The sequence below is a fragment of the Triticum dicoccoides genome, chromosome 4A (assembly GCF_002162155.2).
Source record: "Triticum dicoccoides isolate Atlit2015 ecotype Zavitan chromosome 4A, WEW_v2.0, whole genome shotgun sequence".
NCBI lineage: Eukaryota > Viridiplantae > Streptophyta > Magnoliopsida > Poales > Poaceae > Triticum > Triticum dicoccoides.
In genome coordinates this window covers 96,548,912-96,556,521 of record NC_041386.1, presented here as the reverse complement: position 1 = coordinate 96,556,521, position 7,610 = coordinate 96,548,912, and positions in this window count along the sequence as shown.

The following is a 7,610-nucleotide window of genomic DNA, read 5'->3' as shown; positions in this document are numbered from 1 at the left end:
TCACTTCTGCCATTTTTCTTCTGTATCGACGAAGGAAAGGTGGGCGAATCAGTTATGCTGCTATATTTTCATTCCAAGAATCTTCTTTTTGCGAAGCACCGACCGATTCTCACATCCTATTCTTTTCCAGTTTTCATTGCGATTGTGGTTTCCTTTCGATTGCTTTTTGTTTGTCAGTTCATTGATGGATCCTGGAGCACTAGGCAAAGAGTTGCCGGCGGACAACCCACTGGAGACAGCGATCTCCAGGAAGCGAGCACCGACCAATGAGTTGACCATGTTGGCGGGCCAACCCATGGAGACGAAGAACTCCAAGAAACAAGCACTGGCCAAAGAGTTGAGGATGTTGGCGGACGAACTCCTCAAAGAAAGTTGGAAGAACAGCAAGGGCCCCACCGTGCCTACCTCGGGAACTCTGATTGCCACCTATGTGAGGCTCAAGACCGAGTTTGAGGAGATAGTCGCTGTTGAGAAGCAGTATTCCCCTGGCAAGGTGATGGCCCCCATCAAGGACGAGGAGATGGCCCCCGGAGGGATGAGATCCCCAGGTGAGCTGCACAAGGTAAAAAATAATGGCTTATTACCATAGTTGTGGTTTTTGATTATTTGTAATGTGCTTGCTAATATGTTAGGGTTGTGCAGGTGCCGGTGGACGTCCTTGATGATTGCGATGTCGTGGCCCGTCCTGTTGGCATCGCCCCGGAGATCGATTCTGATGCCGCTGTCCATCTTGTGGACATCGCCCCAGAGATCGATTCCAATGTCGCGGTCAGTCCTGTGGACATCGCCCCAGAAATCGATTCCCATGCCGCTGTTCGTGCTGTGGTCATTGCCCGAGAGATCGATGATAAGAAATAGTTGGTCGCGCTAATCCTTTAGGGTAGTTTGCATTTCCCTAAGTTTAATTACCAGAACGATGCATGTTATCAAACCATCTTAGGGCTAGTGCACTGTCTTGTGTGGGCGGATCTTGCTACTTTTGTTTGATAGTGAATCATGTGATGAATCATGCGAACCCTCTCCAAGTTATGGAAACAGATGTATCCTCACCAGCTTTTGATGTAATATATGGCATGCTTAGATGTAAGTTTGAACTGTTTATCATATCAGCAGGGCTTGTTTGATGATTCTTGGTGTAAGTAGGCTAGCTACTGTGCGAGCTATAGTACTTGTAAAACACTCACCAAAGAGAAACGTTGGGGCTGATGAGCTCGTGGTACGCTTATACTTATCCCTCGTCGATTGACCAATAGCCCTAGCTCCTAAAATTGCAGGCTTAGCGATCGATCAGACAATAGTCGACATACATTCAGGCCTCATTTGGTTCATAGGGTAGGAAAATCGTAGCAAAAGTATAGAGAACGTGCAACACAAAATCATAGCAGTGCAGAGACGTACTCCCTCCGTTCCAAAATAGATGACCTAGGCGGGCTAGTTTGGCCTAGTGGGTTTCAGTGATATGACGTGGTACAGTGCCGTCCAGTCTTCGCGTGTGGTAGCAGTACTGCGGGTATAGTAAGTTTTCTTGAAGAAGTGGAATTCAAAGAAGTCATGATGGTTCCTTCATCCGAACAACTTATAGTGGGAAAGGTTGGGCCTGCGATACGACCGGGGTAGACCAGGATAATTTTGTGCATGGCAGGTGGACCAGGATGGTCGACATCCCACATGTCGGCAAATGAAAGTATTCTTTCCGATATAGAGGACAAGCAACGAGTATTCATTGTTTATTTTTGATGAAAGCTATTGTCTCCACTGTTACGACGGAGGAGTTTGAAACACGGCAGCCCAGTGAACTTGGCATGTGCACCACTCCCTCCTTCCTCATGTAATGCCCAGGTTACAGCTTTTTCTCACTTTCTCTCTATCTATTTACTCTCAAATGTTTTTTACCTTTCTTTTTTTAAGAAACAATTGTTTTTATGCCTTTTTTAGAATTATTTTTTTATACCTAGGAGCACGTGTAGAGACGGGCTCTTGCAGAGCCCACTCCTTGACTTTGTCAATGCCTCTCTCTCCTCCACATAAGGATTACTACTTGCTATGCATGCATGCGGCGGGCAGCTGGCGTCTTGAGGGGCCAGGGCGGTGAGAGCGGGCTCCGGAAGCGGTCCGGACTCTAGCATGGCCCACCTCACATTATCACCATATATTTCTTGGAGTCCGTGCGTGGCGGGCGATCTCTTCTCCCTCCCCCATTTCTCTCTTCTTAGCTGACGCCCGCCGAGCGATTAGATTTCGGCTATCGACGGTTTATTCAATTATGGTCCCACATGTCAGTGAAATTGCAAGACAACGCATGTCCCCTCTGGTGAGCGGCGTGAGAGCCGGACTGTCGAGGTTGCGATGCATACGAGTCGTAAGTGTGCCGCCTTTTCCTTTAGAACTTGCGAAGCGTAACATTTTCGCGCTTTTGATCGATAGAAATCCAGAACAAAATGACGAGGGCGGTGCTTTCCTGCTCGTTAGGCGAGCTAGTTCGAGTGATATGATGTGCTACAGTGCCATCCACTTGCTCCATTTTTATGTAAGCAAGAGTTTACACTCTTACGCGGGAGGAGTGCGAAACACCGCGGATCTAATTTTGATCGAGGGATAACTGTTCCGTGCTAAATAATGGAGGATTGTTAGCGATTATAGCATGATAGTTAGGGCATCTCCAGCGCTAGCCCACAAATTTACACCAGCATCTGTCCGAGGACACCGATGGATGCCATCTGATGCTGCCCGCATACCTTTCGACAACTATATGAACTAACCGGACGAAATTCGTGCAAACAAAGCAAATTTCAAATTAACCGGATGAAATTCATTACATTTTGAAAACTTTTCCTACAAACTGGACGAAATTCATTACATATTTCGCACAAACCATACTAAAACCTACTATAAACCAAATCCAAACGATCGCCGGCGCCCGACCACCATGTCCGGCCATGAACCCGAGGAAGCCGGCCATTGCCTTTGCCTCCTCCTCATCCGCCTCGATAACCTCCTCCTCCGGAGCACAAGGTTCTGAAGATTTCCGCCTCCACATCACCGTCAAGCGGCTAATCGGCCGCCGATGTTTACCCCACCAAGCTTGGCGTCGACTGAGTGGAGTAGCGGTGGCCTTCCCAGGACCAGAGCGGCGGCGACCTACCGTGTACTACTCTTCCTCGCTGCTGGCTACGCCCGCACATGCGTGCCGGCTTCGTGGTCGTGGCGGTGGAGGGCGGCCGGGGGGGTGCCGGCAATCTCCTTCATTTGCTCCTGCGACAGTACGTCGAAGAGAGCTTTGGAGCGCGCCCAGAGCGGAGCCGCCGATGTCCCTCATCTGCTCCTGCGACAGTACGTCCAAGAGAGCTTCGGAGCGCCGGGAGGCATGGTTGAAGTGGTGCCGACAGAAGGAAGGGACCGGAGGAGAATAAGTGTGGGTCTTTGGCTATGGCTAGGAGCTGGGGCTCAAGTTAATATAGCGGGCGAATGGCAATGAGCCGCGGCAGACGGATGGACAACTGGCGCCGGAGTTGGTTCATCGGGCGTGAATGCAGACGCTACTTCAGTGACTTAACCGCAGATGTGTTTGGGTTACGGACATGTGGGCCCAACGGGCATCTGGCCGGCATGTCAGTGACACACCAATTGCACCTGCAGTTAAGTCCGGTGAATGCGGCATTGACATTCTGGAGAGACGGTGACTGTTTCAGGCGGGAAGCGCACGCTAGCGATGGAAGGGGTTTCAGTGTGCAGTGGCACTAAGATCGGTCGCTCACGATAGTACATACTCCGTACCATACTACCATAGTACCCTCTCGAGCTTAGGTTGTTTTATAGATTGTCATTGTGATGGACGATATACATGAGCAAGGCGGTCTGAGTATGACCGTTGGTGTTGAGCTAGGTGAATACATGCTCGGCGTTCGCGTAGGCCTCCATCAAACGTCTAAATAGTGATGTCAGGCACCGCCGGGGCGCGCAGGTGATGGGCTCGCCGTTTGCGTTGCGCCATGAGCAGGACTTTGATTTAGAGGGCGACATGCATGCATTAGCATGCTTTGACAGCGTGAGCGTGAGTGTCTGCCGCGAAGTATTTCATTTTCATTTGGCTGACGAGGGTGCGTTGCAGCGACGAGTCCGTGGTTTGATTCCCCACATACGCATAATTTTGGTTTTTACAGTATTTCTTTCTCCATTGACAGGTAGGCCCGCGTAGATAGATAAAGAACATGAGCTGATGAGGCGCACGCAGACTGTTTGACTGGTCAACCAAACAAATACGGAGCTATACACTGAGCGAGTGACCGTATAATCACCATATCTCGTATACAATGATCAAAGTGAGCTATCAAGACAAGTTCGATGACCACCAATGCATTTTACTCGGTAATAAATGACCAGGATTGAAGGGGAATCCAAATTTGCTTCGTCTTCTGTCCTTGAGCTCTTCACAAACCAATGCACTATACGGTTGTCCGGCCACTCCACCCCAAAGCTCTCACCAAGCGTCATTCACGCCACCGCGCCGCACACTAACCGGTAAGGCAGCGATGGCATCGCGCTGCACCGAGTTCCTCGCCGCTCACGACCGCACACAAAATGGTAGGGAAGCGATGGCATCTGGCCATGCCGAGTTCATCGCCGCTCGCGACCTCACAACTATGTGGGAGGAATTTGAAGATGCCAAGGCCGAATGGGCGGTAGAGCAAGAGGTGGCCAAAGCCGCACAGAGGGAGCGGAAAAGTCAGAAAGCACTCAAGAAAAGAGAGGCCCGCCACCGCAAGAAAGAAAAGGACGCACGCGCTGTTGCGGAGAGGTCGGCGGAGATCCAAGCACGGTGGGGTGTCGCCGACAAAGCCGGGAAGGAGAACGACGGCGTCTGGCTTGCATGTGAGAAGTAGTAGTACTAGTAGTTAGTGCGTGTGTCTGTGTCTGAGTACGAGCATGTACCAATACTACTAGTTACTATTGTAGTTTTTAGAGCAAATTACCAGCACATTAGCCTAGACTAAATGGAAAATTCCTATCCTAAGTATCAAATGGCATCTCTTTCTCTATAGGAATTGAGATGCATGTCATCTCACTTCCTATGATTTTCATATTCCTATCCTATGAACGAAAGGAGGCCTCTGTTGGAGTAACTACTATAGCTAGCAGTACTGCTGGTACAGTAGTTTTCTTCAAGAAGCGGAATTCAACGAAGTCATGATGGTTCCTTCGTCCGAGCAACTTCAAAGTGGGAAGTGGGCCTGTGATTTGACGGCTCATTAGTCATTGTTACTGCGGCACGGCGACTTGGGTGACTCTCCCTTGGAGTTATGCGTGCATGGCAAGTGGACTAGGATGGTCGACATCCCACATGTTGGCGAATGGAAGTATTCTTTCCGATATCGAGGAGCAAGGAAACCGCGTGGTATAGTATCACTGCTGATTGGTTCGCAAAAAATAGTATCACTACCGATTTATAATTATTTTTTATTTCTGATGAATGCTAGCGTTTCAACTCTTACGACGAAGGTTGCCAAACACGGCACGTGTTGGATGTCCCACACGTCAGCAAAAGGAGTGGGACATGAACAGCGTGGTAGAGCCCAGCGTAAAAAAACAGCGTGGTAGAGCGTCTCCACTTCTTCCACTTCTAGGTCGGAGACCACACGTAGTAGTACTTAGTGGTATGAACGATACAAAATGCGACCTGGAGAGAAAGACATGTCTAGTTGGAAGGTCTCAGGGCATACATGTAAACAAATATAAAAGTTAATATGTGCCTCCAACTAATATAGTAGTAGTAGAGTACTTAGGCACGTACTCCATAACATCACCGTGCATTGCACGTACAACATTTAGTGGTAGTACGTAGTAAGAGACAAATGCCGCCCAAGAGTTCCCTTCTTGACCTACTTTTCGGTGTTTGGTAGAGTGTATGGAGGGTGCATGAGTCCACACTAGTTTAGCACAAATACACTAGAAGCATGCATGAAGAGAGCATGCATGAAGAGGGGTGTTGAGTTGAGCATGCATGAAGAGGGAACAACTATGCTGAGACGAGAACACAACCAAACACACCCTATATGCCATGCATGTTCATACCATTTGTGCCTTTCTACTTCACTTACTGCGCTACATTACTCAGGTTCGTACGTCCACTCCAAGGTACATGCCCGTCTCGTAGTTCCAGTCCCACGTGTTCTTCATATAGATGGAACGATCCTTGCATAACACGTGCACCTTGATGTTAGATGTCTCGCGTGTTGGCAAAAGGATGAACAAAGCTCACGTAAAAAAATAGAGTGGAAGAACATACATTCCGGACGACCGAGAAGGAGCAAGGAACCTCGTGGTGGAGCGTCTGCACTCATAATATTTAATATTATTCAGCGATATAAAATTAACCAATCATCTCCACAGTGGACTGGAAGAGTACGAAACACGGCAGCCCAGTGTAGTTACATCATACTAGTACATGGCTAACCCATGCTATCACCATATTTCTTGGCTTCCGTGCGACACCTATCTCTAGTAATCCAGCAGCCTGTATTGCTTCTCCCTCCTCGTCTCTATCAAAGTGCGGCGGGCTAGCGTTTCTGTCGTCCATTGAGGTCGGTTAACTATCACATGTTAGCGACATGCCAAGAGCATTCTAAAAAAATTCCTTTCACCTTCCGTTTTCAAAAACAAAACAAAATCATTTCACGTACGAATTTGCATGTATGCTTTGAGCAACTTGCATGTCCTATACTGCTCCTGTTTGATACTCTAACTTAGCTAGATGTTAGACTAACACATGACTAACCATGAACTAACTGTAGCCAAAGAGGTGTTTGGGTGACAGGGTTAGATTGACAATAAATGCACTTCATGGAGAGAGAAAAGTGATTTTTCAGTGGTCCCAATGAGAACTATCTCCAGTTAGCACCTCTTGGGTGGGATAGTTCTTTTTTTGGTGGGTTCGGTGCAACTTGCTCCAATTTAAACCCTCATGCTTGGATACTTTAGGGCTATTTGAGCCCCAACTAGCTCAAACTAACTCTAACCCATGGATCCAAACAGGGCCTATGACCAGTCTTGACGCGGAGCAGTCGCGTGCACCGGGAAGCGGCGGTCTCTCGGCCGTCGCGCCACTTCAAAGCCGGCGCTAGTGAGAGGTCGCATCCGCTCTGGCCGGGCATTAATGCGGCACTGACGCTCCAGGGCGACGCTGACCGTTTCACGCGGGAAGCGCGCGCTGGCAAGGGAGTATAGGTTTTGAACCGTTTCAGGTGTAGTACTGGTAGTTTGCAAAACTACTCAATTATTGCACTCAGTTTCCTAACAAATTGTGGTAAAAACGTTACTCCATAGCCTGCTTCCCTTCTCCTTCCTCTTCCACCGCCCGCGCACGTCCGTGGGAAGCGACCGGTCAACCCTTATAGAGGAGTGCTAGCACAAAAAGATGCATGCATGACCACTAAAATTTCCATATTAAAGCGCCGCTCCGGTGGGAGTATGGTGTATGTTGCTACCTTCGGCCGGCCCATGGCTACCGGGCGACGGCAACCAGAGAAGAGGCAGCGGAAGGGGAATGAATGCAGCTACTGTTTGGGTTCGCCTTCCGGCTTAAATAAATGCGTAGCATCACGTGTACCCGCGGG